This window comes from Gobio gobio (assembly GCF_949357685.1).
Source record: "Gobio gobio genome assembly, chromosome: 18".
Lineage (NCBI taxonomy): Eukaryota > Metazoa > Chordata > Actinopteri > Cypriniformes > Gobionidae > Gobio > Gobio gobio.
This window is the reverse complement of record NC_137111.1, coordinates 39,520,555-39,534,819: the sequence shown is the minus strand read 5'-3', so window position 1 is coordinate 39,534,819 and position 14,265 is coordinate 39,520,555. Positions and strand designations below refer to the sequence as shown.

General features: G+C 37.8%; 1 protein-coding gene and 1 long non-coding RNA gene across 3 annotated transcripts in view; both read left to right on the top strand.

Moving 5' to 3' along the window:
• The window catches only part of LOC307142142, a 576,947-nt gene that overhangs the window by 182,904 nt on the left and 379,778 nt on the right, over positions 1–14,265 (top strand). The gene's annotated exons all lie outside the window — the stretch shown is intronic.
• Positions 1,677–14,265, top strand: part of anxa11a (annexin A11a) — a 33,567-nt gene continuing 20,978 nt past the window's right edge. Inside the window, exon 1 of one of the 2 annotated variants that reach the window (XM_079842722.1) lies at positions 1,677–1,830. The gene's annotated coding sequence lies outside the window, so the exon portion shown is untranslated. The remainder of the gene's footprint in view (positions 1,831–14,265) is intronic. The other variant, XM_079842723.1, reaches the window with a different exon arrangement.

The window sequence follows — 14,265 nt, the reverse complement described above, 5'->3', positions numbered from 1 at the left end:
TTGGTGATGTAAGGCTTGGATGCAGCTGCTCGGCCATGGAAACCCATTCCATGAAGCTCTCTGTTCTTGAGCTAATCTGAAGGCCACACGAGGTTTGGAGGTCTATAGCTATTGACTCTACAGAAAGTTGCAGACTTCTGCACACTGTGTGCCTCAGCATGCACTGACCCCGCTCTGTGATTTTACGTGGCCTACCACTTCGTGGCTGAGTTGCTGTTGTTCCCAATTGCTTCCACTTTGTTATAATACCACTAACAGTTGACTGTATAATATTTAGTAGTGAGGAAATTTCACGAATGGGCTTATTGCACAGGTGGCAACCTATCACAACGGTACCATGCTTGAATTCACTGAGCTCCTGAGAGCGAGCAATTCTTTCACAAATGTTTGTAGAAGCGTCTGCATGCCTAGGAGCTTGATTACACCTTTGGCCATGGAAGTGATTATTACACCCAAATTCAGTGATTTGGAGGGGTGTCCCAATACTTTTGGCAATATAGTGTATGTGTGTGTGTGTATATATATATATGGTATTTGGTCGAATCCATGATGCCATTTATCTGTATCTAAGATGTCCAGGACCAGAAAATTAGGCCCACAGCATTAAATTATTTCATTTTACACATGGGGTACTTTTTATCCCTGTGTGCACCAAACCCATCTTAAATGTTTGCTGCCAAAAAGCTCTTCTTTTGTTTGTTTCATCAGTCCATAGAACATTTGAAAAGTGACTGACACTACTGGAACTTCAAACAAGATGGGATCTATGGTCAGATGAAACGAACAAAAAATAATTTGCTTTTTTTGGCAGGAAAAACTTAATATGGGTTTGGTGCACACTGGAATAAAAAGTAGCCCATGTGTAAAATGAAAGACCCTGCTGTATTTTGAATAAATACATTTAGTAAATACTTTTTTTATTTATTTAATATCTATCAATGGCGAGTTTAGCACATCAACAGATCAATCTTTTTCTCTGCACTTTCAAAAGATACAAATGTTTCACATATAATGCTCTAAAGAATTCCATAGCATCATAGCACATTAATAACATAAACATCGTGTATTGTAGGCTATATGATGAACGTAGAGGATAACATTCATATAAAATATATTATAAGATATTATAAATATAATATATTATAAAATAAATATAAGAAAAATGTATTCACATATTAAGCAGGGGGGGGGGGGGGCATAGCCTACGTGTATAATCAAGGAATTCAATTATTTGTAGATGTCCATAGTTATGAGTGCTTTGCGGCTTGAAAGTCTTTGTAATGTTTAAAAATATGTTCACGAAGAAAAGATCGTTTTCATGATTACTGTAAACACACGCGTCCATGGACGTCATACGCACGTACAGATGGGCGTAGCTGAATTTAGGGCGTAATCCTGCTTGGGCAAACTTCCATATTTAGCCCACCCAGTCTTGTGTGACTTGTGCTATATTGTGTCACATATTAATATTTAAAAACAACAACAGAAATGGGGGGGAAACCTACAGGAACCGGCCATACTGTGAACGCATACAAAGCATTTTATGTAGCCTAACTGCTCTTTTAAACGGTATATTCCGCTATAGGTTATGTCATATTTGACAGACTTATGGAAAGATTACAATGGTCATTCCTTTATCACCAAACAAAGTGAGTCACGGTGAACGAAAGAGTCACATGTTTTGTATTTAGTTAAAGATTGTTTGGTGTGACACAGTCATGGAAAGTATGAGTCCCACCCACCTCATTAAATATTACGCTGCGTGTCTTTACGCACGAGCACAGACTGAGGTACTCTGTACCTAGGAAGTGACGGCCCGCCGTTTAAACTGTAAGTAACATATACTCTTTTCCACTATAATCGGTCTGTTAACGTCTATACTATTAAAATAGTTATAAAGATGTTGAATGCGCTGTTATGTAAACGTTTATGCGCTTTCTGTTCTGTAAATCCTGCATACCACTGCTTTATTTTAAGCGTCTGTAAGCCTTCTTCCAGCTAGCATTTTCAGAGATCCACCCATAATGTTGTGTAGGCTATTAATAATCTTATGTTACTTATCTTATTCTTCGCTTCACATGTTTAAGGTTCCAGCCAATTTAAGATTCTCCAGCAAAATCCAGTTAAATTCTTTTTTATGTTGTATGTTGCGAAAACATGTTTTAATGTGACAGAACATTTTGTCTTGGATACAGTTGCTATAGACAAGACTCGAACTGTAACTATTTTGTTGGAATGGGATAGATAAAAATGGAAGTTTGGAAACCTGGATAACCACATATTTTAGAGTTATCATAACATAGAGTTATCCTGAAAAGTGACACTTTTTTAATTTGGGCCTCGATGGAAATCTGTCTCGTCTTATTTAATTAGGGCACATATTAATAGTGTTCAGATGTGTATTGCTAATATGGTGTGTTGGGCTCTCGCAGGAATTATCTATGAATATGTTGTTATAAATATAAAAAACCGGTAACATTTCTAACTGTTCAAGACATTTTATTACTACTTGGTGTATTGTGAAGTTTAAACAGTTCTTTTATAATTAGATAGATATATTGAGAATAACATAGATATTAGGCTAAAGAAAAATAATATCTATCAATCAAAAATTGATATTTAAGAACTCCACTCACTAGAAGCGTTGTTTCTTTTTTTAACGTTTATTTCCAAAAATATGCATGTAACATTTAAAAAGATATTAATATTTCACATATAATACTCTAAAGAATCCCATAGCATCATAAAACATTTGTAACATTAACATCAGGTATTGTATATGATGAACATTGAGAATAACATTCATATCAAAGATATTAAAGATCTATCTACTCTAGATCTAGATCTATCTTCACAGTGATGCTATACAAGTCTTACATTTAATATAACTAATAATATTTAATAATGTTTCTTAGAACATTTCAGTAATCTAAAATAACCCTTTTCCACTATAAAAAACCTTTTGTGGCATTGAAATGTTCCATGGTTCCAATGTTAATGGTTCTTTATGGAAACATAGATGCTAATAAAGAACCTTGAGTGATTTTAAGCTTGCCATTTAAAAAAAATAAATAGTACCATATTAATTTTTTAGCATACTTGTAAGATGTTTACTTTGCAGAGTCATTCAATTAATTAGATGTACAGAGTCATTTACTTATTTATTTATATTTCCAACACATATTTTCATTATTTCACAAAAATAATTGGTGGAATCTTGCCTTGTTGAAGACCCCAGCTTTAGAGAAAGTGAAACTCTTATGGTGCGTTCACACCGGACGCGATTCGCGCGAGTGATTTACATGTTAAGTCAATGCAGAGACGCGAAATGGCATTCTGCGGCGCGATTCGCGCGAATGAGGCGGCGAGATTCGCGCGATTCGCGCGATTGAGGCGGCGAGAAGGACGCGACTTGAGCGTTTTGAACGCGCGAATCGCGTGAATCGCGCGAAACGCTCAAGTTGAAAAATCTGAACTTTGGCGGATATTTCGCGCCGCGTTAACCAATCAGGAGCTTGCTCTAGTAGTGACAACAATGAAGAGAAAATCTGTATATTGATATCTGGTTCAGACAATATGATTATCACTGTGATAACATTAAATTACATGAAACACAACCCAGTCTCTTTTTGTTAAATGCAAGTTTATGTATGATCAATAATACAAAAGTATCAGTAATGTATAACAAGCTATACATGAAACAAAGCAACAATGCAGTCAAACATTCAAAGTCAGTGCTAGTAGGCTAACGTTACAACTGCAACGTACAGTTATAGCCTAAAAATATAAAGTAATGAAACTTATCTTTGCCCTCAGCCTAAACGATTTGCCAGGGAACAAATTATAGATCCATGAGACCAAAGATCGGCCGTTACAAGACGAATTATAGCTCGAGACACACCACAGAGACATCAGAGCCAGCGGGAGACGGCAGAAGGACTGGCCGAGGAAAGGTTGCCCTCGCCGGCTTTCACGTGCGCTGAGCGCGCTGTCCGCTGGAGCTCACAGCTCCGACAACGGCAGATAAAATGTTCAAATAGGCACTGTTTATGTAAATAAACCACAGATTTGAGCTTTAAACAACTACATTATCGACTGAAAAAGTCTTAAAACTACGTTTTGTCACACATTAACAGTAGATATGAACAAAAAAAAAGACATGTAAACACAGCCCATGTCAGCCATTTCTCAACGAGACGAGCTGCTGGCGGAAGCCCCGCCCATGACGCGAATTCGCATCTGTTGTGCAGTAAATGTCACACGCGATTCGCGCGAATTTCACGCGCGATTCGCGCGAGTAAACTCAAAATGTACACGCGTCCACCTTCGCGCGATTAGCGCGAATTATTCGCGCGAATCGCGTCCGGTGTGAACGCCACATAAGTCAAAAAGAGTTGATGAAACTGTTGAGAAACTGCTAGATGGCTCTGTTTTGACATTCTAATGCATGCCATTAACATTCTTAAAAATTAGGCCAAACAAAAGCCTTTCTTTCTGCCCTGAACAATTGCGTGATTATCAGTCCCTCCAGAAAAACGCGATTATGCGATCGCGTGATTTAACGCATAATCAGCCAAAGTCCGCATATTCATGCGGGGGCCGCATTTTTTCAAATACGCCGCACTTTCGCCGCATAAATTGCCTATTTCCGCGTGCAAAATATGCGGGGCTATCATGATTTCATAATCCCCGCATTTTCGTTGCAAAAAAAGTCATATATATTAGCAGAAAGTTGAAAAATGTTCGTTTACTTCACACAAGAGCCGCCATTTCCGCCTATTGCCATGGGAACGTTTTGAAGTGACGTGATTACCCGACGCGAACGTCATCGAAAAGCTTCAAACCCCGTGGAGAAACCATAGATACCGGTGAAACCATGATGAAGCACAAACTCCCATTGGCCAACAAAAATAACAGCAAAAGAGCAAAGCAGTTTCCCTGTGTGCTGACTGATTTCAAAACACAGCTTTGAAGCGTTATGAATCAATGAGTCGATTCAGCGGTTTGAAGCGTTATGAATCAATGAGTTGATTCAGCGGTTTGAAGCGTTATGAATCAATGAGTCGATTCAGAGGGTTGGATCGCCAAAGTCACGTATTTCAGCAGTTTGACACGCGATCCGAATCATGAATCGACTCGATGATTCATAGCATCATGATGCTGTGTTTTGAAATCAGTCATCACTATATAAGTCGTTATTTAGTTTTTTTTGCACACAATAACTATTATCGTCGCTTCATAAAGTTATTGTAGAACCACTGTAATGAGATGGACTTTGTAACGACGTCTTTAGTAGGCTACCTTTTATGGGTCTTGAGAGTGTACATTGTGCCAATGGAGGCCTTTCTGAGCCATCGGAATTCAACTAAAATATCTTAATTTGTGTCCAACAACATAAAGGGAAGTCATTAATGACAGAATTTTCATTTTTAGGTGAACTAACCCTTTAAGAGATTGCACTTTGTGCATTGGAAGCACTCAAATGTCTGTTTTGTATAGCGACATCTGTAAAACAGGAAGTTATTTATTAATTTTTTCAGAAGTTGTAGCATATTCCTTTTGTAAAGCTACAGAACTTGATTGACTAAATGTTTTGTAAATTTGAGCCATTATTAAGGTCTTCAATAAAACAAGATGAGAACTTAAATATTCCAGCACTTTCTGTGATGTAGTGCTTTTTTTCTCTTTCTCATCAAACCGCAGTTTTTGCAAGTTCCCGCAATTTTATCGCATAAAATTGCATAAATATCCCGCATTTTTCATCGCATTTTTTAAGAAAACGTGCCGCATAATCAAGGATTTTTGCCCGCAACAATCACAAAAAAAAGCCGCATTTTTCTGGAAGGACTGGATTATAGGCCCCGCCCTAGGCCTGACTGAAACCAACATAGTGGCCCTCATTTATGAAACAAATGTACAGTCGTTTCCACGCAAAATTTGTCATTTTTTAATATGGACGTGAACGGTGGTGGCTTCAATCAAATCTCACGTCAGGTTTAAACTTGTGTACTGCAGCATAGTAAATCTGCTGGATAAGTGTTATGAGAGCATTTTGACTGGAATCAAAACAAGCCCCATATTCTTCTTTTAAAAATGTGTTGCCAAAGGTTATGTGTTTTTGGTGTGAGATCAATTTCTCTTTCTGTGTGAATGAAAACAAGTTAGCGAATTCACTGAGTGCGGCATAGTTTGTGCTTGCTGTTCATTTGAAACTTAGCAAACTGTCAGCTCCAGTAGTAATGAAAAGATTTATCTCGAACTCTGTCGTGGAAGCTAGCATGTATAAACCGTAATTAAACAATTTAATAATCAATTAAAAAGGATTTTTCCCCTGTATGATATTACGCTGTACCAGTGGTTTGGAAAATGGATTTAACTGCTGGCGCCATCTTCTGGCAAGATGCAGGAATTCATTCGGCGTGACCGCCACAGTGCATTATGGGTATTCTCTAGCCATTGAGTGCATAGATATAGATATACGTATACATATCTATATTATTGCGATGCATTATGGTATTGGATACGTGCACTCGATAATGTTGGATTACGGCTGGATTACGGCTAATTACTGTAAAGCACTGTATGTGGGGGTTAGGGGGTCTTCTGTCGCCCGTCTCCAGTTAGTACAAAACGCTGCAGGACGTCTTTTTACTGGAAGAAGTGTAACATTTTTAGCTCCTTTCACCCATTTTAGCCTCACTCCACTGGCTGCCAGTACATTTTAGGATCCACTTCAAAATTCTATTATTTGTTTTTAAATCCCTGAATGGTCTTGCCCCACCCTACATCTCTGAGCTGCTACTCCCACCTGTTCTCTCGGGTAAGCTGATCAACTGCTCCTGAATGTGCCCAAAACAAAGCATAAGCTCAGAGGGGACCGGGCCTTTGCTGTGGCAGCTCCTAAACTGTGGAATGAACTGCCACTGCCCCATAGATAGGCCTCTTTACTGTCTATTTTTAAACTGCGTCTTAAAACCCAGCTTTACTCCTTGGCCTTTGACACCTGACATTGACATTTTGTTTCATTTTATTGTTTCTATGGTATTGCGGTTTGTCTCAAATCGGTTTTATTTGTATTTTATGTATTATGAGTTATGGATTTTGGTCCACTTCGGTTGTTTTAAAGTGCTTTATAAACAAAGTTTGATTGATTGAATGTTCAATGTTGTTTCGGACACAACTATAAATGTCTGTTCCCTCAAATAGTGCCCTATTTAAAGGGTTACCTCTGCGATTTAGCTTTGTATCAGTAGAAACCCGGTAGTATATTCGCATGATCGTGCTTTAGTTTCGGTTTAAAATTATCGCCAATTCATGGGCGGGTTGCTTGAATTGTGGGTTCATGAAAACTAGGGCTGAACGATTAATTCCATTTGCAATAATATCGCGATATGATATAACGCGATTTCCTAACCGCAAAGGCTGCGATTACAGTCTGGTCACGTGACACGCGAGAGTAAAGTCTGCAGAAGAAGCATCAACTTGGCACGTTACACATATCATATGCCTAGCCTAAAAGAAAAAAAAATGTTTGTGTTTGATCTATCTAATATTGTGTTGTTCATACTATAGGCTACTATCATCTCTCCAATGATTCTGGATCGATTCTGAGCTTAGATTTTAACTGCAGGTGCGCGGTGGCGCTGCGTGTGTTTTAGAAACACCCGTATTCAGATTGCTTCCATTATATCTCTCTCTCTCTCACACACACACACACACACACACATACACACAATCACGCACGAACCATAAAATAATATTTCATAACGTTCGGAAAGGTTGAAGGCGCGAATTGCAATGACATTCGCAGGCTTCTTTGCACAGGATAAGCGCTGTAAGAAACTTTGCTTGATGTCACGCTTACAGTGTGTGTTCTCGCCCGCCGGTATTTTCCTTACAAATGCTCAACGAAGGCTTCATTCATGTCGTTAGAAACTCATTGACAGAAGGCTTTCCATTTCAAATGCTCACGCGACGCTTCATGAAGAGTGCTTGCGAGCACGCGTCTGTGCGCATCTCAAAATGCTTTTATGACGCAAAATTAATGTAAACACCATCAGTAATGTCTTATGAATTAAACAGACAGGGCAAAAACATCTTGTATTTCAAAAGAGATCTGTGCATTAGTGTGAATGCAGGTCTCCCGCTGTCTATGATGTCATTATTAATAATCAAACAACAGTAAAGCTGAGAAAGAGAAAATCACTCACAGTTCAGACACTCTTAAATACTGAAAGCACTCTTTGTTCATTGCTTGTAATATGTTTTTTGTTTCTCTTTATGATTTACTACTTTATGTTTTGCAGCTATATTAGTTTATATATTTAAAATTATTAACATGCAATTGTTTTAATTAAAATGTTATAATGTGTAGTTATTTTAAAAAGCTTATAATTACATATATCATAATAAAAACATATTAATTATTAATATTAATCTTATTAATTTATTAAAAACTTAAAAAGGAAAAAGTTCAAGAATTGTTTTGGAATCGGATCGTGACTCCCAGAATCGGAATTGGATTGTGAGGTACCAATTAAAGATTTCCACCATTACTATACAATGATGTATTGTTGAATAATACAGAAGATAAAGAGTTTAAAAAATAATCGCATATTAAATCGCAATCGCAATATTGGTTAAAAAAATCGCAATTAGATTTTTTTCCAAAATCGTTCAGCCCTAATGAAAACACAACAACAAAACGGTACAATGACAAACTCCCTTAAATAGGCGTATTTCATTTTCCCGATCATTGTGTCTGTTTGCTCCTCGCTCTCTGATTAATGAAATCTGACTCCTGCTGCGTTTGTGCTGCGACTCTCGTTCAGCTCATGTTGTATTAGACAGACACGTTCAGTTTTTCATTGCAGTGTCTGTTCTCTAACGGAATTAAATGATTTTGCCATAAAAATCAAAATGACAGTGGCGCGGTGCCGCAAGTGATGTAAGCGGTAGGCGTGGCTTAGGAGTGGCCTTGTAGGGCAGCGAAGCAAGTGCATTCTGAGAGTTGTTGTCTTTCATCCATATGAGCCAAAAATACATTTTCTGGCTTTTCTCAGTCTAGAAGGCCCCAAATTCTAAAATAATTTCACATTTCTACTACATAAATGACCCAATTTAAAAACACATTCGTCTTTCCAGCGGTGAAGTACCCCTTTAAGGGTGTGGGGGTGGTTCCTTAGGGGCGTGATATTTAAATGACGGTTGTTTTCAGCTGCCACATTTATCAACATCCGATCATTTGTACAATGGGATTGGTGGCATCCGAATATTTCATGAACGTGAACACAACACTGCAATAAGATGATTTCTGCGCTCGTTTCTGTTACATTGACAAATGAGGCTCACTGTGATCCGTAAGTTTGGAGACCTAAACCGTGTGTATTGCATCATGTGTCAAGGTGTGGTGCTTTTTATCAGCAGGGTTCATCTCTAAAAGTCTGTTTATATTGCCCCTTCCCTCTACACAACTTCTAATGTGTTTTATGGCTAGTGATGTGCAATGACAAACCGCTCCCACGCTGAGTAAAAGGTGATAAGACTGTGTGCAGAGTCTGTATGTTTTACTTTCAAATTCATCAGTATGACCACAAACAGAGTGTGAACATAGGCTAAATATTATATTGGCCTAGCTGGTTATTTGTAACCGTAAGTTCACAAAGTATGAACATCTCTCTGAGGCAATGCGCCAAGGGTCAATAAGCAATATTATAAAAGCCCATTTTCATATCTTATCCGCTCCTGTCATGTTATCCATATCATTTGTGCCCCATGTACTGTCTGTTGACTGTTTTCTCTGCTGCAGAGAGCATTACTTTTCTCCACTGCCTCAATAGTTAGTTATTTAGCACAGGCAAAAGAGCATGATACTCCTTACTATAGACCTTAGTCACTCAGGGTACACTGTAAAAAAAAAAAAAAGGTTCTATATGGCACCAAAAATGGTTCTTGGCTCGTAATCATAGGGGAACCTTTTTTAGTGCTATATAGCACCAATTGTGGTGCTTCAGTGGTTCTTCAGCGGTTCTTCAGAGGTTCTTTGACTAAGGTGCTATATAGCACCTCTGAAGAACCGCTGAAGAACCACTGAAGCACCAAAATTAGTGCTATATAGCACTAAAAAAGGTTCCCCTATGATTATGAGCCAAGAACCACTTTTGGTGCCATATAGAACCTTTTTTTTTTTAAGAGTGCAGTGCCAAATTTATTTTCTACAGTTTGTGCCATTGTAAATACTTTAAGTCTATTCCTCACAGCCTTGTTTACGTCAGTTTTCAATTCAATATGGTGTCTAACCTGACTAAGGTCTATAGCAACAGTCGGGTTCCAGGTTTCTCCACAGGAAAATTTATTTTGAACGGTTACTTATAAAACATTTGAAAACAGACTGTATTTATTACATTTATATAGCTTATTTTTTAAAAGTAACACATGCAAAAATAGCTCTTTACCTCCGCCCACTCCCACTGCAAATGGCATAATCGAATCGATCTCTCTATGCTCTCAAAGAGCTCAATACTGACTGCCTGCTTTTGAGCAGCCTTTCAGAAAGCACTTTTTCCTGATTAGTTTTTCCATAGGGCTTTCAAAGATTTTGAAACAAGCCAACCAATTTCCAACAACTGTCCTCAGGATTATAGGTGATCTATTATTTGAGATATTCAGAATTTTTTTTATATTAAGGAAGTTAAAAACACTGACTTGTCGCTTCTACCGAAGCATGTACCATCATTTAACAACCTCAGAGCTCATGCTACGTCAGTGTTGAAAGGTTAATGTTATCACTAAAATCGATTTCCCTGTGGAAAATATGAATGGGATGTTTACTTCCTGAACATGACTGTAGTTTTCTATAGCAGCAGGGCAGAGCTTCTGCTTTAGTTTATGTAATGTGTTTCCATGGTTTGTACCACATGGGAACTTCTCATTGAGACACACTGACTTCTGTTAATGTTCGGTAAAAAAAAAAAAAAGTGAGAGCAGCATAGCCACTATTTTCCACTTAGGGTTTATGTTTTGGTGCATTTCAAAGGAAAGGGTGAGCACTGAGCAGTCATGTCAGAAGGGAAAAAAACTGTTTAGACTGGGATTTTTATTTATTTATTTATTCATTTATTTGACAAATCAATCAAAATGGTGTGTACAAGAAAGTAAACGAACCTTAGCTAAATTGTTTTATTTATTGACATGTAATTTTCATGCTAGATGTTGGCACACTAAAGGCAGGGTTGTCAACTTTTAAGTTCAGGTTGGAGTGAGATTTTGGGGGGGATGGGCACAAATATCGTTTTCGATCTTGATTCAGTATGTATATAGCCTACTGTACATAAAATTTGCTTGCATTCATTACTAATCACTATTATTAACATTTAAAAATTTCACAAATAAGTATAAGCAGTTATGGTCTGCAATACTTTTTGAGCAACTAGACTACATGTATATTTATTAAAGAGCCATACATTTTTATTTTTCCAGCCACAAAATGACTCTAATTTGCCTCTTTGCATTGGAATTCTCTATTTTAACTTTAATTACTACACTAATTGTAATATAAATAATACAAATATTAGAAGAAAAATATTTTAAGTGGTCCTTAATGGACCATAATTATTGCACAAATAGTTTTTAGTACCAGAAAATCTCCTCAAAATATCAAATTAATATTATTGAACTAAAATATAGGCTTTCATTTAAAAATGGTTAAGATGTATGGTCACATTTGACCACCAATGAGTATAAGTGTGACCAATTAGTAAGGAATACCTGAGGGCTAAATACAAGAAAAACATTAACATTAATCTTAACAATGTTGCATCTCCATTAATGATACTGTAAATGTGGTTGACGTAATAATCAATGCACACTATGCTGGACTGTTTACCAAAACTTGCTGCAAACACCTGCATAGTGAAGCTGTTGTCAATCCGCTTAAGCCATGCAAATGTATTGACACAGCGCTCCATGAACCACGTGACCATGCGCGCCGCCGCGAGATTAAAGCATGTTGCAACTCGGCTCTGGCTTTAACTGTTTGTTATGCCACATTAAGTGCGCCAAAACGGTATTTATTGTTTGAATTTCGTATTAAAACTTTTAAAAAAATTAAAAGCTTAGACTTTGTTATATCAAGAGACCATGAGACAGAGCCTGAAAGCGTGTGTCTCACGCCAAATGCGTGAGAGTTGGCAACCCTGCTAAAGGTAAATGTTACTCTATTTTGCAAATCAACATCTTATGCTCAACACCTCAAGTCAGGCGATAAACACAGCAGTAGGTGTCAGTTTTGATTGTTGTCAACGAACTGAACTAAAAGGAAATGAGTAATGGTTTTCATGCTTGCAAAACTGTTTAAAAATGAGCCCATTAACTACTTTATTAAAACTGAATCAACACAATATCAGTAGGCTGTACTGACCATTTACACAATTCTGTGGTCATTTAGTTGGATTTAAATGGGATATGATTTATCAAAAGCTTTTTTTATTCATTAATTACCATATAAAGCAGATCATGATTTACAGCTATAAATAGGTATTGATTTGAGACGTTTTTAGATGTACGGCAGTCTGTGCTCTCTGAGGGCTCATTGAGATTGTCATTCACGCAGCATAGGAGCAGATGCAGTGTAGTGTTTGGATAATGGGGCCTGAAGGATGAAGCGTATGTATCCCCTTAAAAAGAGCGCTGCAGTGATGACGTATTTTTGATGACGTATCACTCTGGATCCCTCGATTAAAAAAGGCCAGTTTTTCCATTGGCTCTTGGACTGTTGCAGAAAATAAGCTCTACGACCAACAGTAGTTTATGATTCTACACGTTTTGTGTATCAAGATAACCTTAACAAATTAACAAACCTTTTATGATTGTTGAAACCTAAATATAATAAACAAACTACACCACGGTTGCACAACTTCAACATCACCACCCCTAAGCTTCTGACAACTGTTTCAGTTTGAAAGTTTGAGTTAGAATAGTTTGCAAGAGCTTAAGTATAAACTCAGCAAGGACTAGTGAGTAGATGAGTTTTCAGCATGATGTTTAAAGGGATAATGTTCAAACAAAAATGACAATTTTGTGATTCTCACCCTCATGTCGTTCCAAACCCACAAGACTTTTGTTCATCTTCGGAAAACAAATTATTTTTGATGAAATCTGAGAGCTTTCTGTGCCTCCATTGACAGCTACGCATCTACCACTTTGACGCTTCAAAAACTTAATAAAGAGATCGTAAAACTATTCCATATGAATTGAGTGGTTTAGTCCAAATTTTCTGAAGAGACACGATTCCTTTATATGATGAACAGATTGAATTTAGGCTTTTATTTACATTTAAACATTGATCAGTGAACATAAACAGAAGATCAACTGAACCTGCTTGATATACGAGAACAAACCTCTGGTTCTTGAGGAAGCTCAAACATGCTGCGTAACACGAGAATGAACCTCATTGGTTCTTGAGAAAGCTCAAGCGTTGATGCGTAACACGAGAATGAACCTCATTGGTTCTTGAGAAAGCTCAAACGTTGATGCGTTACACACGAGAATGAACCTCATTGGTTCTTGCAGAAGCTCAAACATGCTGCGTAACACAAGAATGAACCTCATTGGTTCTTGCAGAAGCTCAAACATGCTGCGTAACACAAGAATGAACCTCATTGGTTCTTGCAGAAGCTCAAACATGCTGCGTAACACAAGAATGAACCTCATTGGTTCTTGCAGAAGCTCAAACTTTGATGCGTTACACACGAGAATGAACCTCATTGGTTCTTGAGAAAGCTCAAATGTTGATGCGTAATACACGAGAATGATCCTCATTGGTTCTTGCAGAAGCTCAAACGTGCTGCGTAACACAAGAATGAACCTCATTGGTTCTTGCAGAAGCTCAAACTTTGATGCGTTACACGCAAGAATGAACCTCATTGGTTCTTGAGAAAGCTCAAACGTTGATGCGTAACACACGAGAATGAACCTCATTGGTTCTTGAGGAAGCTCAAACGTTGATGCGTTACACACGAGAATGAACCTCATTGGTTCTTGCAGAAGCTCAAACACGCTGCGTAACACAAGAATGAACCTCATTGGTTCTTGCAGAAGCTCAAACACGCTGCGTAACACAAGAATGAACCTCATTGGTTCTTGCAGAAGCTCAAACTTTGATGCGTTACACACGAGAATGAACCTCATTGGTTCTTGAGAAAGCTCAAATGTTGATGCGTAACACACGAGAATGAACCTCATTGGTTCTTGCAGAAGCTCAAACTT